The following is a 12,299-nucleotide window of genomic DNA, read 5'->3' as shown; positions in this document are numbered from 1 at the left end:
TGTCTCGTTTTGTTTTAAATTTTATCTACTAGTGCTTATTAGGGATATTAGATGGTTCATTTCAAGAGTGTTAATAACCCTAAACCAGACTTATTCCTGTATATAATCCATTTTGTTTTGTTCAGGACAGTCCTGTGATTTTATTGAATTCCCAGGCACAAAACTAAATTGTCTTCAAGTTTTGTACTTTGTACAATTGTCACTTCAACTTTAGTTAAGTATCTGGTTCTGTTACAGAAAGGCATAAAGATATTGTTACAGAGAAGCAAAATACAACACCATGTAGACTGGGAGATTAAAATGGACTTTTGATAAAAGGAGAGAATCAGTACTTAGGTGGATGTAGCATTTATTTTTAACTTTATTTATTTTGAGAGCAAGCGAACAGGGGAGAGGCAGAGAGTGGGAGAGAGAGAATCCCAAGCAGGCTCCACACTATCAGCATGGAGCCAGACGTGGGGCTTGAACTCACGAACTGTGTGATCATGACTTGAGCCGAAATCAGAGTTGGATGCTTAAATCGACTGAGCCACTCAGGCGCCCCCTAGATGTAACATATTTTATCTATCATAAATTTCTTTGCCTTTTACAAAACTCATGAGTGAAAGGACAGTCTGTAAATCCAAGATTTTAAAAAACTGCACAAAACCCACGATATTTAGGGAAAAGATTTATACAAAGTTTTTCAAGTGGAAGTTTTTTCTGTCAATTATGCAATAACATATACGCTAATTGAATATATGTCACAACCATAATTCTAAATTTATCATTTTCTAAATGGAATTTCCTCATATTTGCTGTAGGATAAGATTTTACTATTACACAAGTACAGTGAACAATAATGTTTAGTTACTTTTAAGCAAAGTAAAGCAGTTTTCTTTCTCAAAGTGAGTTTTAAACATCAAAACACAGGCCTACAAAATTTTAAAACTTTTCAGCAGTCTCAGTATTTCAAATGAAAACCATTATAAACTTCTCAAGTGATCTTTATGTTATAAATCTGTCAACCTAGTTACCTAGTGTAGAATTCTTCAGAGATTTTTCTGTGTCTTTGCTGGATGGCTTTTTGTTAGTGTCGGCCTCATGTTTGTGTTTGCTTTCTTTGTTGTTACATTCATTATGTTGTGGCCATTAAGCTTGCTTTTGACTTGTCTTCCATGCTGTTTTTCCCCATCCTATTATTTTAAATCTATTTGAATCTTTACATGTAAAGTACATTTCTTATAGTTAGCATGTATAGTTGAGTCTTGCTTTATTATCCAATCTGACCATCACTGCTTTTAATTTTGTTGTGTAGACCATTCACATTTTATGTGATTATTGGTAAGGTTAGATTTGGATCTATCATCTTGCTGTTTGTTTTCAGTTTTTTCCATCTGTTCTTTGTGTCCTTTTTTGACTTTCTGGGTTTTCTTCTGTGTTAATCAAGTCTTTTTTATGATCTCATCTTCCTTTTTTGACTTACTGGTTATAACTCTTATTATTTTAATGGTTTATTTAGAGATTTTAGTATGTCTATTTTGCCTATCATAATGTAACCTCATGATGTTATACCACCTCATGTATAACGTAAGCATTTTATGATAGTTTACTTTTATTACTTTGCCCTGAACTTTATGTTATTGTTGTCATGTGTTTTTCTTGTACATATATTATAAGCCCCATAGTACATTGTTATTATTTTGCTTAAACAATCAGTTTTTGAAGCTAAGGAGAAACAATCATATATTTATCAGTGGTTTCCATTTTTGGTGCTCTTCAGTCCTTTGTATAACTTTATATCTGGTGTCATGGTATCATGGTTTTCAGTGTGATTGGGCTGCCATAGCAAAAGATTATAGATTAAGTGGTTTAAAGAACATAAATTTATTTCCTCACAGTTTTGGAGACTGGAAGTCTAAAATCAAGGTGCCAACAGGGTCATTGTCTGGTGAGGACCCTCTCCTTGTGTTGTAGATGGCTACCTTTTCACTGTGTACTTATATGGCTTTTCCTCCCTGATGCACTGGTTGAAAGAGAATAAGTTCTCTGGTGACTCATTCTATAAGATACTGTCTAAATATCAATACATTGGGGATTAGGACTTCATTGTATGAATTTTGGATGGGTGTAGGGGGAGATGTGATGACACAGTCTAGTCCATTGCAGTGTTCCTGCTGCCTCTAGGGCTTTACTATTTCTTGTGAGTAGGTCAGATGGCTGAAGTTACTGCTTCTCTTTGTACTTTCTCAAGTACTGGCTGTTTCTTCTTTGTTTCACGACAGTACTACTGACCTGGAGGTGGGGTAAGTACCCTCTTACTTGTTTCCAGACTTACTAGAAAAACCTAGTTTGAAACACAAACCATTGTGGTAGGCCTGCTACCCCACCCCTGAAGTAGTCATCTCCTATCCTCCGGGTCACCTGCCCCTCACCAACCATCCCACTTCATGACCATTCATTGACAATTTTAACAGCTACTTATTAGACTGAATCATATGAAGTTGCAGTTTTTGTAGGTTCAACCTAAGGTATGATCTGTCCAGTATGCTGGCCTCTCAGTTCCCTGACCTTTTGGCCATCAACTCCCATGGATCATACCATCTCAGCCTTTCTCAAGTGGGGTTCGGAGAGAGAAGTAAGCCTAATGCCCAAGACATCCACTGTATGTAATGAATTAACCTCTGTCTTTTGCATCTAGAATGGTTTCAGTTATGTACCATCCTTGGGAGAAATAAGGAAACAGCCAGTTCATTTTCTGTGTTCTCTGGTTCCTCAACCCTGGTTGAACCTGTCAGTAATAATTGTGGCACTTCCAAGATCTTGTTTTCAGATCTCCCATTCTTTGGTGATCACCACCACCTATCTTTTCCAACTCACTCCCTCTAATACCCTAACTGCAATAATCCTTCAGCCACACTAGGATGTCTAATTCCAGACTATCACCTTTTCATTGTCCATTACCCTGTCATGTCCTCACTTCTCACTAATTTAGATTTAATTGTTATCATATTAACAATTCCCTTGAATATTCTCTCAACTCACTTCTAATTTCTGTCGTACTCCCTGGCAAAACCCAATTTTGGTTAAATCCAACCCTCCGTCTATTTATTTGTGTCCCTACGTAAGCAGCACAACAATGCTGACTGGGTTCACATTATATTTAAGACCATAAACCTCAAGTGGCCCCTCAGTACTGCCTAGCAATCCACATGTTTCCACAGTCTGTTTATTCCTCTACTGTCCCAGAAACTGTTGCTTCTCCTCTGCTGTCCTCAAACCTCCAATATCTATCCTGACTCGACTGTCACCATTCTTCTTTGTTTTGATACAACAACTTTGTCTCACAAATATGATTCACACGTTATATAATTCACTAACTTAAAGTGTAATCCAGTGGTTTTTAATATATTCATAGTTGTGCAGCTATAACCACTATCAGTTTTGTAGCATTTTCAGTAACTGAAAAAGAAACCTGTTCCCATTAGCAGTCACTCTCCATTTCCCTGTCAACATCCAGCCTTAGGCAACCACTCATCTACTTCTGTCTCTATGGGTTTGCCCATTCTGGGCATGCCATATAAATGGAATCATACCATATTTGGTCTTTTGTGACTGGCTTCTGTCACTTAACATATGTTTTAAAGTTCATCCATGTCATAGCATGTGTCAGTACTTCATTCCGTTTTTTTTTTTTTAATAGCAGCTACACCATTTTATACTTATATCAACAATATACTAGGATTCTAATTTCTCCACATCCTTGGCAACACTTGTTATTTTCTGTGTTTTTTAAAAAAATAATTATTATAGGGATGCCTGGCTGGTTCAGTTGGAAAAGTTGTGCAACCCTTGATCTCGGGGCTGTAAGTTCAAGCCCCATGTTGTGTGTAGAGATTACTTAAAAATAAAATCTTTACGGGAAATTATTATAACCACCTTACTGAGTGTATGGTGGTTATCACATTGTGGTTTTGATTTGCATTTTCCTAATGTCTAATGATCTAGATCATCTTTTTATATGCTTCTTGGCCATATCTAAGAAATATCTAAGTTCTTTGCCCATTTATTAGTTGCAAGTGTTTGTTGTTGAATGGTGTTAATTTTTATATTGTGCCTATTAAATCCTTATATATGTGATTTGCAGATATTTTCTTCCATTCTCTGAGTTGTCTTTTTCACTTTGTTGATGGTGTTCTTTGATGCAGAAAAGCTGTAAATTTTGATGAAGTCCAGTTTATTTCTTTTGCTTTGTTGTTTGTACTTTTGATGTTATAACTAAAATTTTTTTGGCAAATAGAGTCATGATAGTCTTAAATGTTTATAGTTTTTGCTCTTTGATCCATTTTGAGCTAATTTTTGTATATGGTACGAGGTAGACATATGTGTATGTGTGCATGCATGTCTTGTGTAGTTTAAAATACATATAAAATTTACCATTTTAACCATTTTAGGTGTACAGTTCAGTGGCATTAAATATATTCACATTGTTGGTTAGTTGTAGGAGTTTTTATATACTGTGGATATTAACTCCTTTTCAGATACATGGTTTGTAAATATTTTCTCAGACTCTGCAGGTTGCTTTTTTACTCTGTTAATAGTACCTTGATGCCCAGTGGTTTTTAAGTTTTGCTATAATTAAGTTGGTCTGTTTTTTCTTTTTTTTTTTTTTTTTTTAATTTTTTTTTAACATTTATTTATTTTTGAGACAGAGAGAGACACAGCATGAACGGGGGAGGGGCAGAGAGAGAGGGAGACACAGAATCAGAAGCAGGCTCCAGGCTCTGAGCCATCAGCCCAGAGCCCGATGCGGGGCTCGAACCCACGGACCGCGAGATCGTGACCTGGGCTGAAGTCGGACGCCCAACCGACTGAGCCACCCAGGCGCCCTGGTCTGTTTTTTCTTTTGTTGCTTGTGCTTTTGGTGTCATATCCAGGTTATCATTACCAAATCAAGTGTTATGAAGCTCTCCCCACTATTCTTCTAAGAGTTTTAATATTGTAGCTTTTACATTTAGGTCTTTTATCCACTTTGTGTTAGCTTTTGTATATGATGTGAGATAGGGATCCAGCTTTGAATATGTAGATTGCTTTGGGTACTATTGACATTTTAACAGTATTTGTTCTTCCAATCCATGAACATGGAATGTTTTTCCATTTTTTGTGAGTCTTCTGCAATTCCTTTCATAAGCTTTCTGTAGTTTTCAGTGTATAGATTTTTCACCTCTTTGGTTAAATTTATTCCTATGTATTTTATGATTTTTGGTGCAATGGTAAATGGCATTGATTCCTTTATTTCTCTTTCTGCTGCTTTATTATTGGTGTATAGAAATGCAACTGATTTCTGTACACTGATTTTATGACTTGCAGCTGAATTCAAAATAACACCAGCATTCTTTACAGAGCTAGAACAAACAATTCTAAAATTTGTATGGAATCAGAAAAGACCCTGAGTAGCCAAAATAATATTGAAAAAGAAAACTAAAGCTGGAGGCATCACAGTCCTGGACTTAAAGCTGTATTATAAAGCTATAAACATCAAGACAGTATGGTACTGGCACAAAAACAGACATATAGATCAATGGAACAGAATAGAGAACCCGGAAATGGACCACAAACATATGACCAACTAATCTTTGACAAAGCAGGAAAGAATATCCAATGGAAAAAAGTCTCTTCAGCAAAAGGTGTTAGGAAAACTGGACAGCAACACGTAGAAGAATGAACCTGGACCACTTTCTTACACCATATACAAAAATAAACTCAAAATGGATGAAAGATCTAAACGTAAGACAGGAAGCCATCAAAACCCTTGAGGAGAAAGCAGGCAAAAACTTCTTTGACTTCGGCTGCAGTAACTTCTTACTCAGCACATCTCTGGAGGCAATGGAAACAAAAGAAAAAATGAACTACTGGGACCTCATCAAAATAAAAAACTTCTGCACAGCGGAGGAAACAGTCAGCAAAACTAAAAGGCAGCCAACCAAATGGGAGAAGGTACTTGCGAATGACTTATCTGATAAAGGGTTAGTATCTAAAATCTATAAAGAACTTCTCAAACACAATGCCCAAAAAACAAATAATCCAGCAAAGAAATGGGCAAAAGACATGAATAGACACTTTCCCGAAGAAGACATCCAGATGGCTAACAGACATGTGAAAAAATGCTCAACATCACTCATCATCAGGGAAATACAAATCAAAACTGCAATGAGATACCACCTCACACCAATCAGAATGGCTAACATTAACAACTCAGGCAACAACAGATGTTGGCAGGGATGCGGAGAAAAAGGATCTCTTTTACGCTGTTGGTGAGAGTGCAAACTGGTGCAGCCACTCTGAAAAACAGTATGGAGGTTCCTCAAGAAGTTAAAAATAGAAATACCCTATGTACTACTAAATCGTAGTAGTAATTGTAATTGTAGATAAATTGTACTACTAGGTATTTATCTAGAGGGCACAGGAGTGCTGTTTCGTAGGGGCACATGCACCCCAATGTTTATAGCAGCACTGTCTGCAATAGCTAAAGTGTAGAAAGTGCCCAAATGTCTATCGACAGATGAATGGATAAAGAAGATGTGACATATGTATATATAATGGAATATTACTTGGCGATCAAAAAGAATGAAATCTTGCCATTTGCAGCAATATGAACTAGAGTGTATTATGCTAAGCAAAAGAAGTCAGAGAAAGATAAATATATGATTTCACTCACATGTGGAATTTAAGAAACAAAACAGATGAACATAGGTTAAGGGAAGCAAAAATAAGATAAAAACAGGAGACAAACCATAAGAGACTCTTAAATACGGAGAACAAACTGAGGTTGTTGGCAGGGTGTTGGGTGAGGGGATGGGCTAAATGGGTGATAGGCATTAAGGAGGGCACTTGTTGGGATGAGCACTGGGTGTTATATGTAAGTGATGAATCACTAAATTCTATTCCTGAAATCATTATTACACTGTATGTTAACTAACTTGGGTTTAAAAAAAAAAAAAAGCAGGTAATAACACACACACACTCACCGAAAGAAAGAAAAAAGAAGATAGGGGTCCAGCTTTCTTCATTTGCATATGGGTATCCAGTTTTCCTAACACCATATGTTGGTGTTTTAACTTTTAACCTATGTTTTTATATTTTGATTGCGTTTCTGTTTTTTTTTAAGCTTTATTTATTTATTTTTGAGAGAGAGAGAGGGAGAGAATCCTTCACACAGGGTTCAATCTCACCAACCCTGAGATCATGACCTGAGCCACAATCAGGAGTTGGATGCTTAACCAACTGAGTCACCCGTGTCCTTTGATTGGGTTTCTTGTACAGCACAGTTTTGCCTTTGTATTTTTATATAAACTGACATTGTTTTTAAAAGTGTTGTTTTAGAACCATTAATATTTAATAAAGTTATTGAGGTACTTTAAAATTTACCATCTTTCGGGGCACCTGGGTGGCTCAGTTGGATGAGCGTCCGACTTTGGCTCAGGTCATGATCTTGCGGTCTGTGAGTTCGAGCCCCGCGTCGGGCTCTGTGCTGACAGCTCAGAGCCTGGTGCCTGCTTCGGATTCTGTGTCTCCCTCTCTCTCTGCCCCTCCCCCACTCATGCTCTGTCTCTCTGTCAAAAATAAACATTAAAAAATTTTTTTAAAAATTTACTATCTTTTAGATTTTTTTGCATTGATTTTGAGTTTTCTCCCCATCCTTCTTTAATTTTTGCATATGTAGAATGTTTGCCCTGTTGGACACATCAAATCTGCAGAGAAAGGTATACTTAAATCACATTGCTCTCTATCCTGTATTTACCTATTCCATATCCCTTTCCCTGTTGATAATCAGTTTTATTACTTGTTAATTCTTGTTGATGTTGCTTTAAAGAAAATTAAGCCCACACATGTTTTCTTAATATTAGTTTTTTATATGTGAAATGTAGTATACATATTTGCATTTTGATTTTTTCTCTGAACAATATATCCTGCAGGTTATTTTTTTCATTCTCTTACTTTCTTACATTTCTTTAATGAGCATCTTTAAACTTGAATCTGTTTACCTTTGGAGACGCAGTAATTCAGTTTTCTTTTTTTGAGATGGTTTTGTCTGTCTTCAGTTTCTTTCCTGAGTTTTACCAACTTTGATTTCATTTGGTTTTTATTTTTGTCTGGTTACGGTTTGTGTTTTTAGATTCTGATTCTGTTTTTCTTTTTTTTTCCTTTTCTTTTTTCTTTTCTTTTCTTTCTTGATACAGAGCACAAGCAGGGGAGAGGGGTAGAGGGAGAAGAGAATCTTAAGCAGGCTCCATGCTTAGTGCAGAGCCTAATGCAGGGCTTGATGCCATGACTGTGAAATCATGACCTGAGCCAAAATCAAGAGTTGGATGCTTAACTATGCCACCCAGGTGCCCCAGATTCTGTTTTTCTTAATTTCTGGATGCTTCTTTGTAATCTATTGGAACATTGTATTTTCTTTTCTATGGTGGTGTTTAGTAGGGGGGATAATAATGTTCATAAGCTGAAATAGGTTTTTTTGCATTTTCTTTTTGGTTTACATTTGCTTAGTTTGGAATTTCTTTTTTTACTTCTGTCATTTACTGGGCAGATGTCCTACTTTAAAAGTTCCCCTTTGTATCTTTAGTGAAGTGTAATTTCTTTTATGGAATATACTGTTGATATTAGTGAATTGTTAGGGTGGGGAAGATAGATTGACATGTCCTTTTTTTTTCCTTTTTTCTTCAGGAGTCTTCCTTTTTGTTTCTCCTTCCTTTGTTTTCTTTCTATGACTCAGAGGGCAGCAGTTCTTCCCGGTTTATCTCCCTCCCTTCCAGTAACACTGCATCCCTGTGGTTGCCACTTTTGGTTCTTCTCACCTTTAAGCACTTTATTGTAGCTAATTATGTGAAGTACCATATCTTGGACCTTTGCTTAGTGTTTGGCCTTAGTGTTAGACTGTCTAATCAGGGTAATGTTTTCTGTGCTTTAAGTTCTTCTTTTTCATGGAGTCTCTTAAGTGTCTCCTTCCTCTATTTTGTGCACCCACAGGGTTGCAGCAGCAATGGATGTTCTGTTGGAATTTATTTTTTATTTATTGCTTGCTGCTTATATGATGTTTGTGGTTTGTTCTGTCTCATAATAATGCTGAAGACACTGGTCATAGTTGGCGTTTTTTTCTTGCCTTTGTGGTCTTGTGGTTTTTCTGGAGGATTTGTGGAGAAATTCAGATTTAGATGATTTCCATTGTTTTAAAATTTTTTCATTTTCAGCCATTCTGGATCACTTTATTATAGTTCTGTCTTTGTATGTAATCTTGAATTGTGTTTTATTAGATTATCTTATATTCTCTATATCTATTTTACATTCTTTGCTGTTTTGGCTCTTTGTTTTGGCATATTTTTTGGCATTTAGGAAAGTTTTTTTTGTTTGTTTTAGACATTAAGTGTCTTTAAAATTTTTTTTCTTCAAGTTTATTCATTCATTTTTAGAGAGAAAGAGAGAGAGCACAAGCAGGGGAGAGGCAGAGAGAGAATCCCAAGCAGACTCCACGTTGCCAGCACTGAGCCTGATGCAAGACTCATTCTTCCGAACCGTGAAATCATAACCTGAGCTGAAATGCAGAATCGAATGCTCAACCGACTGAGCCACCTAGATGCCCTTTTCTTCTTTTTTTTCTTAAATGTTTATTTATTTATTTTGAGAGAGAGAGACTGTGTGCATGTGCGCATGTAAGCAGGGAAGGGGCAGAGAGAGAGAATCCCAAGCAGGCTCCACTTTGTCAGCACAGGGCCTGTCATGGGGCTCAGTCTCTTGACCTGTGAGATCATGACCTGAACCAAGTCAGAAGCTTAACTGACTAAGCCACTCAGGCACCTCTGAATTTATAAAAAAAAAATTTGGGGGGGCTCGTGCTCACCCAGTGCGGGGTTTGTACTCACCTGAAGCAGGACTTGAGCGCACCCGAAGTGGGCTTGAGCTCACCTGAATTCAGCAGGGCTCAAGCTTACGTGATGTGGGACTCAAATTCATGAACCGTGAGATCATGATCTGAGCCGACGTCAGAAGCTTAATGACTGAGCCACCCAGGTGCCCAAGATGCTCTGATCATCTTACTTCACCATCAGTTGTGGGTACAAAACCAAACTTAGTATGTGAAGGATCATATTTCTGACTAAAACTAGAATGAAAGTTTTGCCCTTTGTCTCCTCACAATCACTTTATTTTACTGCTACTGCTGCATTCAGAAAGATTTGGGGTTTTTTGATGACAGAAGTCAGTGAAGCTTGTTTTTAAATCTAATTAAGATTAAAAATAATTAGTCAATAAGATTATTGATGGTATGGGAGATGCTCAGTTGGCTGAGTGTCTGACTCTTGATTTTGGCTCAGGTCATGATCCCAGGGTTGTGGGATCGAGCCCTGTGTCAGGCTCTGTGCTGAGCGTGGAGTCTGCTTAAGATTCTGTCTCCCTCTGCCCCTTCCCCCCCTCCCGCATTCATGTTCTCTCTCTCTTTCTAATAAAAAAGAATAATATATTTTGAACATAATGTGAGCTTTATTTCTTTCATTTAATCGTATTAAAGTATAATTAAAACAGGCTTGATTAAAACTTAAAGTGATAATGTTATTAAATTAATGTTTGCATTTTCTCACATATTTATAATATTTTGGATTTTACTGAATAAATTTAACATACCGCATATAACATGGTCCTTCTGCAAATGGAAATCCACTCATCATGTGCTTGGATATTTTGGCAGTGTCAGATTGCTGTAAGTTTCTAAGTGCATATTCTCATTTTCTATGCTTATTTTGTTAGAGCAGTAACAAGGAGTGTGCTCATCTGTAGATCATGTTTTCAGTAGCATTGATTCAGGTTTTACAGTGACAGAATATTCTACTCTCAGCATTATTGTGCACACATCTTTGTGCTTATGTGTGAGTGTATCTGTAGTATAAATTGCTAGAAGTATATTGGTGGACAAAGAGTTTGTACATTTATGATTTCAGAGGTTATTGCCAATTTACCTTCTAACCATATTCCACCCATCTTATCCCATCTAGCATAAGAGTACCTGTTTCCCCACATAAAGTGATGTATAACACATTTTCTTTTACTATTAATATAGGTTTAAAAAAGTATGTAATTATTTTGATTTAGATGTTCAAAGTGAGGTCAAGCATCTTTTCATATACTTACGAGCCCCTTGTGTATTTTTCCTTATGAGTTATATTATGTGTTTTGCTAAAGGCAGAGGTTATTTTTTATTTATTTTTTATCTTTAAATTTACATCCAAGTTAGTTAGCATATAGTACAACAGTGATTTCAGGAGTAGATTCCTTAATGCTCCTTACTCACTTAGCCTATCCCCCCTCCCAAAACCCCTCCAGCAACCCTCTGTTTGTTCCCTATGTTTAAAAGTAAGGGAGGAGGGGCTCCTGGGTGGCTCAGTTAGTTAGGAGTCTGACTTCAGCTGAGGTCATGATCTCAGTTTGTGGGTTCAAGTTCTGCGTCGGGCTCTGTGCTGACAGCTCAGAGCCTGGAGCCTGCTTCAGATTCTGTGTCTCCCTCTCTCTCTGCCCCTCTTCCTCTCAAAAATAAACAAAAAAAATTTTATTTTATTTATTTATTTATTTATTACTGTTTTTTTTTTTTTAGGTTTTTTTTTTTTAACGTTTATTTATTTTTGAGACAGAGAGAGACAGAGCATGAACGGGGGAGGGGCAGAGAGGGAGGGAGACACAGAATCAGAAGCAGGCTCCAGGCTCTGAACTGTCAACCCAGAGCCTGATGCGGGCCTCGAACTCATGGACCGTGAGATCGTGACCTGAGCCGAAGTTGGATGCTTAACTGACTGAGCCACCCAGGCGCCCCACAAAAAAAATTTTTAAAAAAGTAAGGGAGGAGGTTAAGTATTGGTCTTTTTGTTGATTGTAAGAGCTCTTTATATATAAAGAAAATTAGTACTTTTCTTAATAATTATGTAACATAGTTTTCCCCAGCTCTATTGCTTTTTTTTTTTTTTTTTTTTTAGTTTATCTGTTTATTTTGAGAGACAGAGTGTGTGAGTAGACGGGAGGGTCAGAGAGAGGAGGAGAGAGAAAGAGAATCCTAAGCAAGCTTTGCACTGCCAGCCTGGAGCCTGACTTGGGGCTCGAAGCCACAAACTGAAATTATGACATGAGTTCAAACCAAGAGTTTTACTTAACCAACTGAGCCACCCAGGTGCCCTGCTCTGTTGGTTTTTAGGTACTAATTTAAAATAAATGAGTACACACTGACTTTAATCATACTCATTTTTAAATCTGAATCAAACTTTCCCTGTACTTTAGTGCAT

At 37.0% G+C, this 12,299-nt stretch overlaps 1 protein-coding gene across 3 annotated transcripts in view; it reads left to right on the top strand.

Annotated features, from left to right (window-relative positions):
• UIMC1 (ubiquitin interaction motif containing 1) overlaps nt 1–12,299 on the top strand; it is a 120,777-nt gene that overhangs the window by 25,347 nt on the left and 83,131 nt on the right. The window lies entirely within an intron of this gene.

This window comes from Neofelis nebulosa, chromosome 1 (assembly GCF_028018385.1).
Source record: "Neofelis nebulosa isolate mNeoNeb1 chromosome 1, mNeoNeb1.pri, whole genome shotgun sequence".
In the NCBI taxonomy this organism is placed as follows: domain Eukaryota; kingdom Metazoa; phylum Chordata; class Mammalia; order Carnivora; family Felidae; genus Neofelis; species Neofelis nebulosa.
The sequence above is the reverse complement of the archived record's forward strand: the minus strand, read 5'-3'. Positions and strand labels throughout refer to the sequence as shown.